The sequence below is a fragment of the Balaenoptera musculus genome, chromosome 16, assembly GCF_009873245.2.
Source record: "Balaenoptera musculus isolate JJ_BM4_2016_0621 chromosome 16, mBalMus1.pri.v3, whole genome shotgun sequence".
Classification (NCBI taxonomy): Eukaryota; Metazoa; Chordata; class Mammalia; order Artiodactyla; family Balaenopteridae; genus Balaenoptera; species Balaenoptera musculus.
In genome coordinates, this window is record NC_045800.1 from 79,828,685 (window position 1) to 79,843,384 (window position 14,700).

Here is a 14,700-nt window from a genome sequence, read left to right on the forward strand (position 1 = left end):
CTCAACCCAGCCGTGACGTTAAATGTGGTTAAAAAAATAAATGTGGGCTTCCCTGGTGGCGCAGTGGTTGAGAATCTGCCTGCCAGTGCAGGGGACACGGGTTCGATCCCTGGTCAGGGAAGATCCCACAGGCCGCAGAGCAACTAAGCCTGTGCACCACAACTACTGAGCCTGTGCTCTAGAGCCTGCGAGCCACAACTACTGAGTGCACGTGCCACAACTACTGAAGGCCACGCGCCTAGAGTCTATGCTCCGCAACAAGAGAAGCCACCGCAATGAGAAGCCCGCGCACCGCAACGAAGAGTAGCCCCCGCTTGCGGCAACTAGAGAAAGACCGCGCGCAGCAACAAAGACCCAATGCAGCCAAGAATAAAAAAATAAGTAAGATTTAAAAAATATATATATATATATATATATAAACGTAATGGCTTTATCTGGGCCTCTGCTTTTTCTTGCCTCACATCGACTGATTAACTCCCAGCTTGAAAAACCAAGCAGGTGTTTGACTTCATCACCTCTCCATAAAGTGCGTGCCGATTGTGTTCAAAAAGGGATTGCACGGCAGCCTCTGGTCCTGCTGGGTTCTGTACGTTCCATGGAGTCATTACCTCGAGGGACCTCTGGCCACTGGAGGGTCTGGCACAAAGATTCCAAGGAAGTAAACCTTCAGAGAGGCAGCCTGGTAATAAATGGCTCATGAGCTACAGAGAGCTGGATGAGGTGCTGAGGCCAGGCGCCCTTAACCGGGTGGGGCTCGTGCGGAAGCCCCAGAATCAAAGGAGGCTGAGGATACAGAACACAAAAGTGAAGGGAAACAGCGGAAGGGGAGGCTGGGCTTGCAGTGGGGGAGCCGTCATTAACTGGGGCCCCCGTCTAGTGGCAGGAGTCAGGGTGAAGAGGGCTGGGGTGACTCTCAATCCACAAACTCAGCTGTAGGGGGAAAAGGTGGTTCTTCTAATTTTCCTAGAACTCAGCTTCCCCTGAAGTGTGTGTCCCATAGCCAGCAAGGAACTTTTGTCCCAGCCTGGACCCTGGGGTTGCCTCAGGGCTCCCCCAGAATTTATGTAGAGCCAGGGTGTTGGGAGAGGTGCCTCTCTGGTCCTCAAGGCATCTGTCCACCGGGTGACCAATGAGACACGGTAGCTGGGATGAGCCCTTGAGACCGGTGGCTTTTGGTGGTCTTGTGTCCCACACTCCTCAGGGCTGCCCGTGACCCTCTCTGCCGCAGGGCATCAGGTGGCCACTCTGTGCTGGGGTCTTACCAACCCTTCCTGCTCCCCCTAAGAAGGCTTTGCAGCCCCCCTACCACCCAGCAACCCTGGTCCCGGGGGCAACGTCACCCTTCCTCCTGCTTCTGGCCAAGACATTTTCCCCCCTGCGTGCTGAGTTCTTTATTTCCCACCTCCGAGGCGTAGGCTTTTGGAAGCAAAAGCCAGAAGGACTTTCAACAGCTGTGTCTGCGTTTTAACCTACCACACCCATCCCTCCGTGCAAGGGCAGGTGTAGATTAATGTCTCAAAATGCCTTCTAATTACACGTGTTTGAAGGTAAGAGATTTGGGTTTTCTTTCAGACTTCACTACTATGGGTGGTCTAGCTTTCCTCCCTAAGGATATTAACACATAGAAGGCTTGCAGTGAAAATTTAAGGAGACCCTGGATCTCAGGGTTGTATAAGTGCAGTGTCACCCTTGCAGGATCCTGAGATGGAGTGCATCCTTAAATTCTGCACTCTGGGCTGCCTTACTAGTCTCCTGATAGTCCAGGCCCTGCGCACAAGCATTGGAAAGGGTGGGAAGGTCAAAAGAATGAGAAGACAAGCCACAGACTGGGAGAAAACATTTGCAAAATATATCTGATAAAGGACTGGTATCCAAAATCCATGAAGAACTTTAAAAACTCAACAATAAGAAAACAAACAACCCTATTAAAAATGGGTAAGAGTTCTGAACCGGCATCTCTCCAAAAAAAGATACACAGATGACAAATAAGCACGTGAGAAGATGCTCCCCAACATATGTCATCAGGGAAATGCAAATTAAAACAACGAGATACACACGCCTCTTGGAATGGCCAAAATCCAAAACACTGAAAACACCAAATGCTGCTGAGGATGTGGAACAACAGGAACTCTCATCACTGCTGGTGGGAATGCAACATGAAGAGACACTTGGGAAGACAGTTCAGCAGTTTCAGAGCAAACCAAACTTACTCTTACCATACAATCTAGCAATAGTGCTCCTTGGTATTTACCCAAAGAAGTTAAAAACACATAACCACACAAAACCCTGCACGCTAATGTTTATAACAGCTTTATTCATAACTCCCAAAACTTGGGAGCAACCAAGATGTCCTTCAGTAGGTAAATGGATAAACTGGGGTACATCCATACAATGATATATTATTCAGCACTAAAAAGAAATAAACTATCAAGCCATGAAAAAACATGGAAGAATCTTTTTTTAACTTATTTTATTCAAGTATAGTTGATTTACAATGCTGTGTTAATTTCTGCTCTACAGCAAAGTGATTCCGTTTTTTATGTATATATATACACACACACATTCTTTTTCATATTCTTTTCTATTATGGTTTATCACAGGATACTGAATATAGTTCCCTGTGCTATACAGGAGGACCTTGTTGTTTATCCATCCTATATATAATATAATAGTTTGCATCTGCTAATCGCAAACTCCCAATCCATCCCTTCCCTACCCTCCCCCGCCCTTGGCAACAAGTCTGCTCTCTCTGTGAGTCTGACTCTGTTTTGTAGATAGGTTCATCTGTGTCATATTTTAGATTCCACATATAAGTGATATCATATGGTATCAATATTTGTCTTTCTCTTTCTGACTTAACTTCACTTACTATGATAATCTCTAGTTGCATCCATGTTGCTGCAAATGGCATTATTTCATTCTTTTTTTGTGGCTGGGTAGTATTCCAATGTATATATGTATCACATCTTTATCCATTCATCTGTCGATGGACACTTAGATTGTTTCCATGTCTTGGCTATTGTAAATAGTGCTGCTATGAACATAGGGATGCATGTATCTTTTCGAATTACAGTTTTGTCTGGATATATGCCCAGGAGTGGGATTGCAGGATCATATGGCAACTCTATTTTTAGTTTTTTGAGGAAACTCCATACTGTTTTTCACAGTGGCTGCACCAGTTTACATTCCCACCAACAGTGTAGGAGGGTTCCCTTTTCTCCACACCCTCTCCAGCATTTGTTATTTGTAGACTTTAATGATGGCCGTTTTGACCGATGTGAGGTGGTACTTCATTGTAGTTTTGATTTGCATTTCTCTAATAATTAGCAATCTTGAGCATCTTTTCGTGTGCCTGTTGGCCATCTGTAAGACGCGGAGGAATCTTAAATGCATTTTACTAAATAAAAGAAGCCAATGTGAAAAGTTCATATACTGTAGGATTCCAACTATATGACATTCTGAAAAAGGCAGAGTTATGGAGACAGTAAAAAGATAAGTGGTTGCCAGGGATTAGGTAGAGCACTGAGGAATTTTTTTAATAGACTGTTTTTTTAGAGCAGTTTTAGGTTCACAGCAGAATTGAGCGCAAGGTACAGAATTCCCATGTCCCCCGACATACGTACAGCCTCCCCACTAACCAGCATCCTCCGCAAATGAGGCACAGTTGTTACAAGTGATGAACATACATGGACACATCATCGTCACCCAGAGCCCACAGTTGACATTTGGGTTTATTCTTGGTGGTGTACATTCTATGGGTTTGGACGAATCCTCAGAAGATTTTTAGGGCAGTGAGACTATTCTATATGATACTGTGATGGTGGATACATGTCATTATACATTTGTCCAAAGCCCTCCTGGGAGCTACTTTTCAAGATCAGTTCTTCCCCAGGTTCAAGAAAGTCAGCAATGTTTTACAGGTTTTTCCCAAGAGCTGCAATTTACTAACAGTCCTCCTCTTCTGGTGTTCAGGAGCCTGTTTGTAAATAGCACCCTTGACCAAGACAAATAACAGGTTGCTAAAGGTGAGAGGAAAACTGTGATGGAGCCAAAGACAACAAAGAAATCTTATTTGATCTGTTTTACTCCTAAAATCTCATGGGAAGTAAAAATCTGAGAAATAATTGACACACACACGTGCGCGCATGCCCACACAATGTAAAGTAAAATCCGGATGCTTTGTAACAAAATCATCTTATTTTTTTTTAAAAGATGAATTCTCCAGGAATGTGAAAATTAATGGTTTGCCCTAAGAATGCTAGTAGAAAATTCATTCTTGAATAATGCTAGGAGCGGACATATGACAGCAGTTATCCTTTTCTCGATCAAAAATTACATGGAAAACTCAAAAGATCACCTTTTCTGTCAGTCACTTCCCACTTTGGAAAAGTAGCTTTTCTGTTGAAATAATGTCATGTCAAAATGAGATTCGACGTAGTCTGACGTATACCACGCTCTCTTTCAAAGGACTTGCCTGGGCCCCATGACCCCGCTCTTCTTTCTGATTTCTCCCTTTTAGAGTGGGAATGTCTATCCTGTGCCTGTCACTGTGGTATTTTGGAAGCAGATAACTTGTCTGGTTTCACAGGTTCACAGCTGGAGATGAATTTTTGCCTCCAGATGAATCATAAGTCTTAGCCATACCTGATGTAGATGATATTTAGATGAGATTTTGGACTTCAAGTTGATGCTGGAATAGATTAAGACTTTTGGCCTGTTGAGATGGGGTGAATTTATCTTTCATGTAAGAAGGACATCAATTTTGGGGGATCCAGGGGGTGGAATGTTATGGGCTGAATTGTGTCTCCCACCAAATTCAGAATGACTTTATTTGGAGATAGACCTTTAAAGAGGTAATTAATCAGGTCATGTGGCGTTTTTATAAAAAGAAGAAATTAGGGCACTGTCACACACAGAGGGAAGACCATTTGAGAACACAGCAAGAAGGCAACCATCTGCAGGCCAAGGAGGGAGTCTTCAGAAGAAACCAACCCTGCCAGGAGGCTCTAAGCGAAAACCCATTTTCTTGCCTTTTCCAGCCTCTAGAGGCTGCACGCATTCCTTGAGGCACGGCCCCCTCCCATCTTCAAAGCCAGCAGTGTAGCATCTTCAGATCTCTGGCTGTGACACCAACTCTTGTGCATCAACTCAGCTTCCTTCAGCATCATGGTCCAGCTTGACTAACTTGAATACGTAACCCAGCAGGCAGAAAAAAGTTGGCTTCATACTCTGTGAGGGCTGACGTAAAAGCAGCAGAGCACTATTAGGTTTTTTAATGCTTGTTCCTCTCGGTTAAGACTTTGGATTCCATTTGCAATGCCAAAGAAATACTTAGGGAGTGTCTGGGGTGGAGGATCACAGGGAAGATGAATCTCTTGTTTATTCTGCGCCAACCTGTCAAATGCCCTTTAATATCACAGCTGGTCTGCCAACCTTCTCTAATTTTCTTGACCGTAGTAGGGACCTTAGTAGGGACCAGATAAGGGCAGTCACTGGATGACTGGTGACCCGCAGGCTGCAGCATTGTTCAGACTCAGTGTGCTCTTCCTAAGGATCCTTTGTCTCTCAAGTCCGCTCCAGTACATGCCATGCTGAATGCTTCTTACCCCTGTACCTGCTTAGCAGCGGTGTGATTAGGTGTTATTAGATCAGGCAGATGCTATCAGGCAATCAAGATGTAAACTGAGTAATGGAGGCTCAGATCGTAAAATGCATCAAGCTTGACTATCACTGTATTTAATTTGCAAAGTGGCTGAAACAGGAGTGGGGATGGCCGTGCCCCTGACCAGGGGACCAAGGGGACCGTGTTCCCACCACAGACACGGAGCCAGAGTGGTCTGTATATGTGACAGCACATGATTCTCTGCCACTCCCCTCAGGGGTTGGGACTTTCAACTCCATCCCAGGATGACTGAGAGAGAGCAAAGTTTGTCAGGTGAGGTTAAAACACCACTTTGTGCTTCCATCTGTACATAGAGGAAGTCTGCACCCTTTGCTGCTGCAGCAGTTATGACTCTTTGGGTGAATTAGTGTCTCCCTCCCTTTTAGAGCCTTTGTTTCGAAGCGAATGTGACCTGCATTACTGGGTGGGGTGGAGGGGGACACTCCAAAATGTGAACTCAGTGTGTGAAATCTTTGTGACAATTCCAAACCATTTCTCCTAAAGCTGGGGAAGAGGGACCCTAGATGACCACTCTGAATGCCAGGAGAACCTGTCCCCAGTTTTCCTGCCAGAAGCAGTGTCACTTGTGGGATTTCAGGGTGACAAAGTTCTACATGTAGCTCCTTTCACCTATGGGGATTGGACCGGAGAGGAAATCTACGTGAAGACAGGACCAGAAATTGTGGCTCCAGCCCAAGGCATGGCTGCTAATTCAGGGTTATTGTTGGGCTCTCTCTCCAATGAGGTGATTTTTTCCTGGGGACACGTGGGGCTCAGCAGGCCCGCCCCACCAGTCTGTGCCCAGAAATGTTAAACCCAAACATGAACACAGCTTCCCAAGGTGGAATCCTTGCTATAATTGATGCAAGGATTGTATTGTATTGGGTTTTCCAAATAGAATTTAAGTTAGTACTTTTTAAAAGAAATTTTTGTCAAAGTATAGTTGATTTACAAGGTTGTGTTAATTTCCACTGTACAGAAAGGTGATTCAGTTATACAGATATATATTGTTTTCATATTATTTTCCATTATGGTTTATCACAGGATATTGAATATAATTCCCTGTGTTATACAGTAGGACCTTGTTCTTTATCCATTCTATATATAACAGTTTGTATCTGCTAATCCCAAACTCCCAATCCTTCCCTCCCCCCTCCCCCTTGGCAACCACAAGTCTGTTCTCTACGTCTGTGAGTCTGTTTCTGTTTTGTAGGTAAGTTCATTTGTGTCATATTTTAGATTCCACATATAAGTGATATATGGTATTTGTCTTTCTCTTTCTGACTTACTTCGCTTGGTATGATAATCTCTAGGTTCATCCATGTTGTTGCAAATGGTGTTATGTCATTCTTTTTTATGGCTGAGTAATATTCCATTCTATATATGTACCACATCTTCTTTATCTGTTTATCTGTTGATGGACATTTAGGTTGTTTCCATGTCTTGGCTATTGTGAATAGTGCTGCTATGAACATAGGGGTGCATGTATCTTTTTGAATTGTAGTTTTGTCTGGATATATTCCCAGGAGTGGGATTGCTGGATCATATGGCAACTCTATTTTTAGTTTTTTGAGGAACCTCCATACTGTTTTCCACAGTGGCTGCACCAATTTACATTCCCACCAACAGTGCAAGAGGGTTCTCTTTTCTCCACACCCTCTCCAACATTTATCATTTGTAGACTTTTTAATGATGGCCATTCTGACTGGTGTGAGGTAGTACCTCATTGTAGTTTTGATTTGCATTTCTCTAATAATTAGTGACTATGAGCATCTTTTCATATGCCTACTGGCCATCTGTATGTCTTCTTTAGAGAAATGTCTATTTAGGTCTTCTGCCCATTTTTCGATTAGGTTGTTTGGCTTTTTTGTTATTGAGTTGTATGAGCTGTTTGTGTATTTTGGAAATTGAGCCCTTGTCAGTTACATCCTTTGCAAATATTTTCTCTCATTCCATAGGTTGTCTTTTCATTTTGTTTATGGTTTCCTTTGGTGTGCAAAAGCTTAAGTTTGATTAGGTCCCATTTGTTTATTTTTGCTTTTATTTCTATCGCCTTGGGAGACTGACCTAAGAAAACATTGGTACGATTTATGTCAGAGAATGTTTTGCCTATGTTCTCTTCTAGGAATTTTATGGTATCATATCTCATATTTAAGTCTTTAAGCCATTTTGAGTTTATTTCTGTGCATGGTGTGAGGGTGTGTTCTAACTTCATTGATTTACATGCAGCTGTCCAACTTTTCCAACACCACTTGCTGAAGAGACTGTCTTTTCCGCACTGTATATTCTTGCCTCTTTTATTAAAGATTAATTGACTGTAGGTGTGTAAGTTCATTTCTGGTCTCTGTATTCTGTTCCATTGATCCATATGTCTGTTTTTGTGCCAATACCATGCTGTTTTGATTACTGTAGCTTTGTAGTATTGTCTGAAGTCTGGGAGGGTTATGCCTCCTGCCCCCTGCATTGGAAGTGCTGAGTCTTAACCACTGGACTGCCAGGGAAGTCCCATCCTGCTTTGTTCTTTTTCCTCAGGATTGCTTTGGCAATTCTGGGTCTTTTATGGTTCCATATAAATTTTAGGATTATTTGTTCTAGTTCTGTGAAAAAATGTCATGGGTAATTTAATAGGGATCGCATTAAATCTGTAGATTGCTCTGGGTAGTACGGCCATTTTAGCAACATGAATTCTTCCAATCCAAGAGCATGGGATATCTTTCCATTTCTTTGAATCATCTTCAGTTTCCTTTATTAATGTTTTATAGTTCTCAGCATTAAGTTAGTACTTTTGTCTCAGGACTTAAAAATATTTTCAAGGCCACAGTGTTTCCCTCGCAGTCTACAGACCTCTGTTGAAACACTGTATTGGTTAGGGAGATGCACAGCTGCTGTGACAGAGAGCCCCAGAAAGACAGTGACGTAAAATGCACAGAAATATTTCTCTCCATCACCTCCGAGCCCAGAGGCGCAAGCAACGCAGGTGGACAGGGCAGCTCAGCTGTAAGTGCGTTTCAGAGATACAGGCTCCTTACACTTTGTTTCTCTGTCCTGCCCCGGGACTGTAGTTCTTAGTCTCTCCTGGGCATCCCAACCCCGTGAAGGGCTGGTTAAACCACCTCCCACTCCCAGCGTCTTTACTCAGCAGGTCCAAGTGGGGCTTGAGAATTTGCATTCCCGGCAAGCTCCCAGGTGATGCTGGTGCGCTGGCCCAGGGACGGCGCTTGGGGAACCACTGCCCGAGGCCCTGTGCTTGCCTGCCCTGGCTGATCGCAGACACGTCCACGGTCCAGATTTTGGGGTGGGGAACGAGCGTGGAGGCATACACACACAGTTTGTTGAGGCCCAGGCAGGAAGCGGCGCTCTGCATTTCCACCCAGTTTCCACTGGTGAGAAGACTCGCAAGGCCCCACCTACCTGCAAGGGATGCTGGGGCAAGTCTAGTTAGTTGGCCGTGTCGATGAAGATAATCAATAAACAATCTATAGTAGGAACAGAAAAGAGTTTGATTGGATCCAAACTGAAGACTATAGCCCGGAAGACAGCATCTCAGATAATTCTGAGGAACTGCTCCAGAGAAGCATGGTTTTCAGCACAGTTTTACATCTTGTCAGAACAAAGAACATTAAACAAGTCGGGGATACATTCCTTCAAGCTTTCAGAAAAAACAGACCAGCACATACACAGTGAGTCAGCATGGCCTTGGCATCTGGGAAGGCGGTGTTATCATCGAAGGAGTCCCAGCATTGATGTCCCAGGAAGGGAGGCATTTAATCTTTATTTTTAACATGGGCATTCTTTACTTCTGGTCAGTGTGCCCTTTTCTTTAAAGCAGATGTGCAGTGTAGGTTTGATAGGCCACAAACAGGCTGTTTCAGTTAATATAAAATTGAAATTAACGCATGGGGACTCCTGGTGGAGGACCTGCTGGACCCCCCTTGGCTTCTCCAGTTAGGACCCCAATGGGCCCCCTCAGTTGGCTAAGACCAACCAGCAGTCGAGATCCCATGCCACTTGGAAAACCAGATACTTGAAAACAGAGAATGAAGTGGGTTTTGAGAGCATTAATAGGAAAGTGAAAAACAAGGGAATAGGCCAAAAAGGGTTTTCTTTTTTTTTAATTTATTTTATTGAAGTATAGTTGATTTACAATGTTGTGTTAATTTCTGCTGTACAGAAAAGTGATTTACTTATATATATTCTTTTCCATTATGGTTTATCACAGAATATTGAACATAGTTCCCTGAGCTATACAGTAGGACCTTGTTGTTTATCCATCCTATATGTAATAGTTTGTATCTGCTAATCCCAAACTCCCAATCCATCCCTCCCCCAACACCCTCCTTGCAACCACAAGTCTGTTCTGTATGTCTGTGAGTCTGTTTCTGCTTCGTAGAAAAGTTCATTTGTGTCATATTTTAAATACCACATGTAAGTGATCTCATGGGATTTGTCTTTCTCTTTCTGACTTATTTCACTTAGTATGGTAATCTCTAGGTCCATCCATGTTGCTTCACATGGTATTTTTTCATTCTTTTTTGTGGCTGAGAAGTATTCCATTGTATATGTACCACATCTTTTTTGTTTTGTTTTGTTTTTTTGGCCACGCTGTGCAGCATGGGGGATCTTAGCTCCCCAACCAGGGATCAAACATGCACCCCCCGCATTGGAAGCTCAGAGTCTTAACCACTGGACGGCCAGGGAAGTCCTACCACATCTTCTTTATCCATTCATCTGTCGATGGACATTTAGATTGTTTCCATGTCTTGGCTATTGTAAATAGTGCTGCAGTGAACATTGGGGTGCGTGTATCTTTTCAAATTATAGTCCAAAAAGGGTTTTCTAATAGCAGAGGATGAGAAAACAAAACAGGGAAGGAGATGAGAATAAAACTCCATAAAAGTCTAACGATTTGGGGGGATGGGAAGCATCCAGACGCAACAAATTACTGTGACAGGAAGAAACAATCACTTTGGGAACAGCAGGCATGGGTGTTTGTGAAGCCGTACAACGGGCCCAAACGACCTCAAACCAAAGCGCATTTGGATGCCCCTCTAGCTGGGGGAGTAAACAGCACTGTTGGTCCATTCCTGTCTGGCCTTTGTTTTTGGTCCAAGTTCCCTGGGATCCTGGGAGATGGATGCGCTAGGGCAGGATGCTGGAAGCCCCGGGGGAGGGAGCCCATTGTCCCAGAGTCAGCCTTTCTGGGGGAGAGAGTCGGCGGGGCTAATTGTCTCTCCATGGGGAGTCCCCTGCTTTAAAGCCATCTAATCAAATCATCTCTTCTAAATGTCCTCTGGTTGGAATCAGGTTATTTCCTAGTATGTGTGAGAATAATAAGCATCAGCATGTTAACCAAAATTGTCTCTGGCAAAATGCATTATAGGGCTTCCCTGGTGGCGCAGTGGTTAAGAATCTGCCTGCCAATGCAGGGGACACGGGTTCAAGCCCTGGTCTGGGAAGATCCCACATGCCGCGGAGCAACTAAGCCCGTGTGCCACAACTACTGAGCCTGTGCTCCAGAGCCCGCGAGCCACAGCTCCTGAAGCCCGGGCGCCTAGAGCACGTGCTCCGCAACAAGGGAAGCCACCACAATGAGAAGCCCACGCACCACAACGAAGAGCAGCCCCCGCTCACCGCAACTAGAGAAAGCCCGCTCGCAGCAGCGAAGACCCAACGCAGCCAAAAATAAATAAATAAAATAAATTTTTTAAAAATGCATTATAATCTGTCTTTATTTTCTTTGCTGTAATTTTCTCTATACTCACATTTTTCTACAATGGACATATCTTTTCATGAGAAGAAAGGAAACATCTGTTCCTGTTTGGCAGAGGTCTGGCTGGAGTGGGGAGGGCGAGCGGGGGTGGGGGAGGGCAGCGTGCAGGTACGGGAGGCCCCAGGTGGCCTGTGGCGTCCAGATGTTCCCCTGTGCCCTTTGTCAGATCGGGGCCTTCTCTTTCTGCCTCTAGCTCACTGTCTCCCCTGCGGTCTGATACAGGAGAGACAGCTGCTGAGCTCGAGGGCAGGGCACGGAGGGAGCTGGGGCTGTCTGGGAGACGCCTGGCTTCTGCCGCATCTGGTGACCCATCTCTGGTTGTGCTTCCAGGTGAGCCTCAAAGCGGGAGCCCTGACTCAGCCTCTCACCTGACGACTGTCAGCTGCCGCTGCCGCCAGCCCGTCCCCTGCCCAGGCCTGTCACTGTGCCGTCTCTCAGCAGGTGAGGAGGTGACGTACCCTGTCCAAGCGCAGGGTCTGTCTGGAGAGCAGGTGTCTCTGCCAGCAGTGCGCGTGTGGGCCTGGGGCGAGGCTGGGCTGGCAGGCCCCTTGATGGGTGGCCGGGTCCTCACGCCGTCACTTTCTTCTAATAGCAGTCGTCATCGTCGCAGATGTAGGGCCCTCATGAAGCCTGGTTTACCCCCTCCTCACATTATCCCTCCTGCTAGTGGATGCGCCCCCTCCTGGGGGAGCATCAGGAGGAGAACCAAGCCATCTCCCTGGGCTGCTGGCCTTGGCTGGGGAATCACACTGTGTGCTATCCCCACTAGGAACAGAGATGTCACTCAGGCAAGCACCCTTGTTCAGCACCTCGCTGTGACACACGGGGTGAGGGTCAACCAGCACTCCCACCCAGCCCGCCTTGCAGTCTAAGCTGCTTGGTCCCTTTAGGCCTAGAGGGCTGTGCTCACTGGCAACAGCTGTTTTTCAGGCATTTCCCAGATAGACAGACTGCAGCACTCTTGCCAACCGACACATATCAAGGGCTTGTGGAGAGAAGTCATGTTAGGGGGGATGGCTGAAAAGGCACGATGACGTCCACTCATCCAGAAATTCTAAACACTGTATCCCGAGTCAGGTCAGATCGGCAGCACCGGGGATTGAACCACCTTGCGCTGCCCCGCCCCCGACTCTGAGTTTACCCGGTTACACACCACAGGATGCAGCCCGTCAGAACCTCCCTGGGAAAGCTGTGAGTGTATCCCGTGTGCCCGAGGAGAAAGATGTCTGACCACCGAGGTGACAGCGCCAGTCTCCTGAGTAGTTGGCTCGTTTTCCCTTCCTTCTGCCTTGTCTTCTAAAAAGCCAAGGGTCAAGTTAGTGGTCCACCAGTAGCCAGTATTCATGTTCAGCTTCATTCCATCTCCATTCTTCCCTACCTCCACGTTTCTTCTTGGGTCAAGGTGGGTGTACATGCACACATACGTATATGGAGAGAGACATCCATCTGTTCACGTAGAGGTACGGTGTCTGGGTAGTCCTGTTACCAAACCAGACTTAGGTCCACTCTCCCACCCACAGTAAAGCCAATCTGCTGACACCGGGTGGTGGTGAAGGAAAGTGCAGCGTTTTTTGCAGGGCGTCAACCAAGGAGTCCAGGGCAGCTAGTGCTCAAAACACCCAAACTCCCTGATGGGTTTCAGGAAAGCATTTTAAAGGCTGCGTGAGAGAGGGGAGTCCCAGCGTATGTGATCAGCTCATGCACAATTCTCTGATTGACTGACGGTGAGGTCACAGGTCGGTGTCACATTATCAAACCTCAGGCCCTAGTAGGTCTGGGGCTTCATGCTCATGGTCGTCAGGTAGTTAATTTCTTCCATTTGGTGGGGGTTTTAGGATCTACAAAACAACTCAGGAAATGTGCATCAGATACTGTTGTCTAGGTGCTTCAGAGAGGAGCTGAAGTGGAGGATATGGGGGAGGGGTCTGTCCCGGGAAGGCCCCATAGGGTCCTTCTCAGTTACAGTCTTGAAAGGGCAGAGATGTGGAACCTAAGAGGTGCCTGACCAGGTAGGGGAGGGAGGCCCTCAGAGACCTTCCCATGGGGTCATATCTTTAAAAGGCTCAGTTGCCTTTAGCTCCATTTGACAAAAGCCATTTCCTTCTCCACGGCCGACTATGTCCCTGGGTTATCTTGCCTACCACAGCGGGTGGGGGAATCCTCCCTGCCATTGCATGCCCAAGTTAGGCTGGGTTAGGATCACTCGAGGGGTGAGTGTGTCCTGGGAGAGCAGGCTAGCCCAAGTGCGTGGGTAAAGGCCTCTTAGTGCCCTGAAGGCCCCGCCAGGCTGAGGAGGGGTGACCAGCCCGGGCAGCATCGGGGAAATGCTTCCTTCCACTTCCATTAAAGATCTCTGCAAAATTAAGTTCTTTAACCTCCTCGAAAATTCGAAAAATAAAGGGGTAGGACCTGGACCTCTGAGGTCCCTTCCAATATTAACGTCTGGTGATTCAGAGCCTTGCTACTCAAAGTGTGGTCCCCGGACCAGCAGCAACTGGGGGCTTGTTAGAAATGCAAAATCTTGGACCAAACCCCAACTCATTTAATCAAAAAAATCTGCATTTTATCCAGATCCCCAGGGATTCATATGCCCATTAAAATTTGTAAAGGACTGATTAAAGAGTCCTGAAGGTACACGAACACCTTCCAAGGTGATCTGATGGACATACAGGAACAACGGAGTGGAAACGATTTACAGCCAGCCGTGGTTCTCCACCTCTGGGACGTGCCAGAATCACCTCGGGAGGTTGTGAAATACAGGTTCTGGTCTGCGGCGCCACAATCTGGGTTCTGGGTACGCATGCTTGAGAAACCTTACCGGCCACTTGGAGAAAGAACAGAAACATGCACGTGTGAAGTGGTTTGTAAGTCACTGACGGCAGCAAGAGTGACATCCTATAAATGGGGTCAGCGAGCCCAGGGGCAGCAGAGCAGGGGGGTGATGTGGGCAGGCTCGTCATCCCTGTACTGGGGACAGTGCTTTGCATCCTTACTTTTAGCATCTCCACGTTTAGTTACTTAGGGGGCCCTTCTATGTGCATCTGTAGTTACCTCTCCACCTCCTTCCTGAGCAAGAGGGGAAATGGGGGGAAAGGGAGGGTTTTATGTTGTGTTGTTGTTGTTTGTTTTGAGATGATGAAAAAGACATAAACGTATTTTTATGTGCTGAGAAAGAAGGCACCCAGAGACACTGACGTTACAGGAGAAAGAGGGGTGAGTGGCAGGGCAGAGCCCCAAGGAGGGGACAGGTCCACCACAGGTGAGGTAT

General features: G+C 46.3%; 1 protein-coding gene across 3 annotated transcripts in view; it reads left to right on the forward strand.

Moving 5' to 3' along the window:
- Nucleotides 1–14,700, forward strand: part of GNG4 (G protein subunit gamma 4) — a 71,183-nt gene that overhangs the window by 18,328 nt on the left and 38,155 nt on the right. For all 3 annotated transcript variants that reach the window (XM_036827751.1, XM_036827752.1, XM_036827753.1), the window contains exon 2: nucleotides 11,763–11,873. The gene's annotated coding sequence lies outside the window, so the exon portion shown is untranslated. The remainder of the gene's footprint in view (nucleotides 1–11,762; nucleotides 11,874–14,700) is intronic.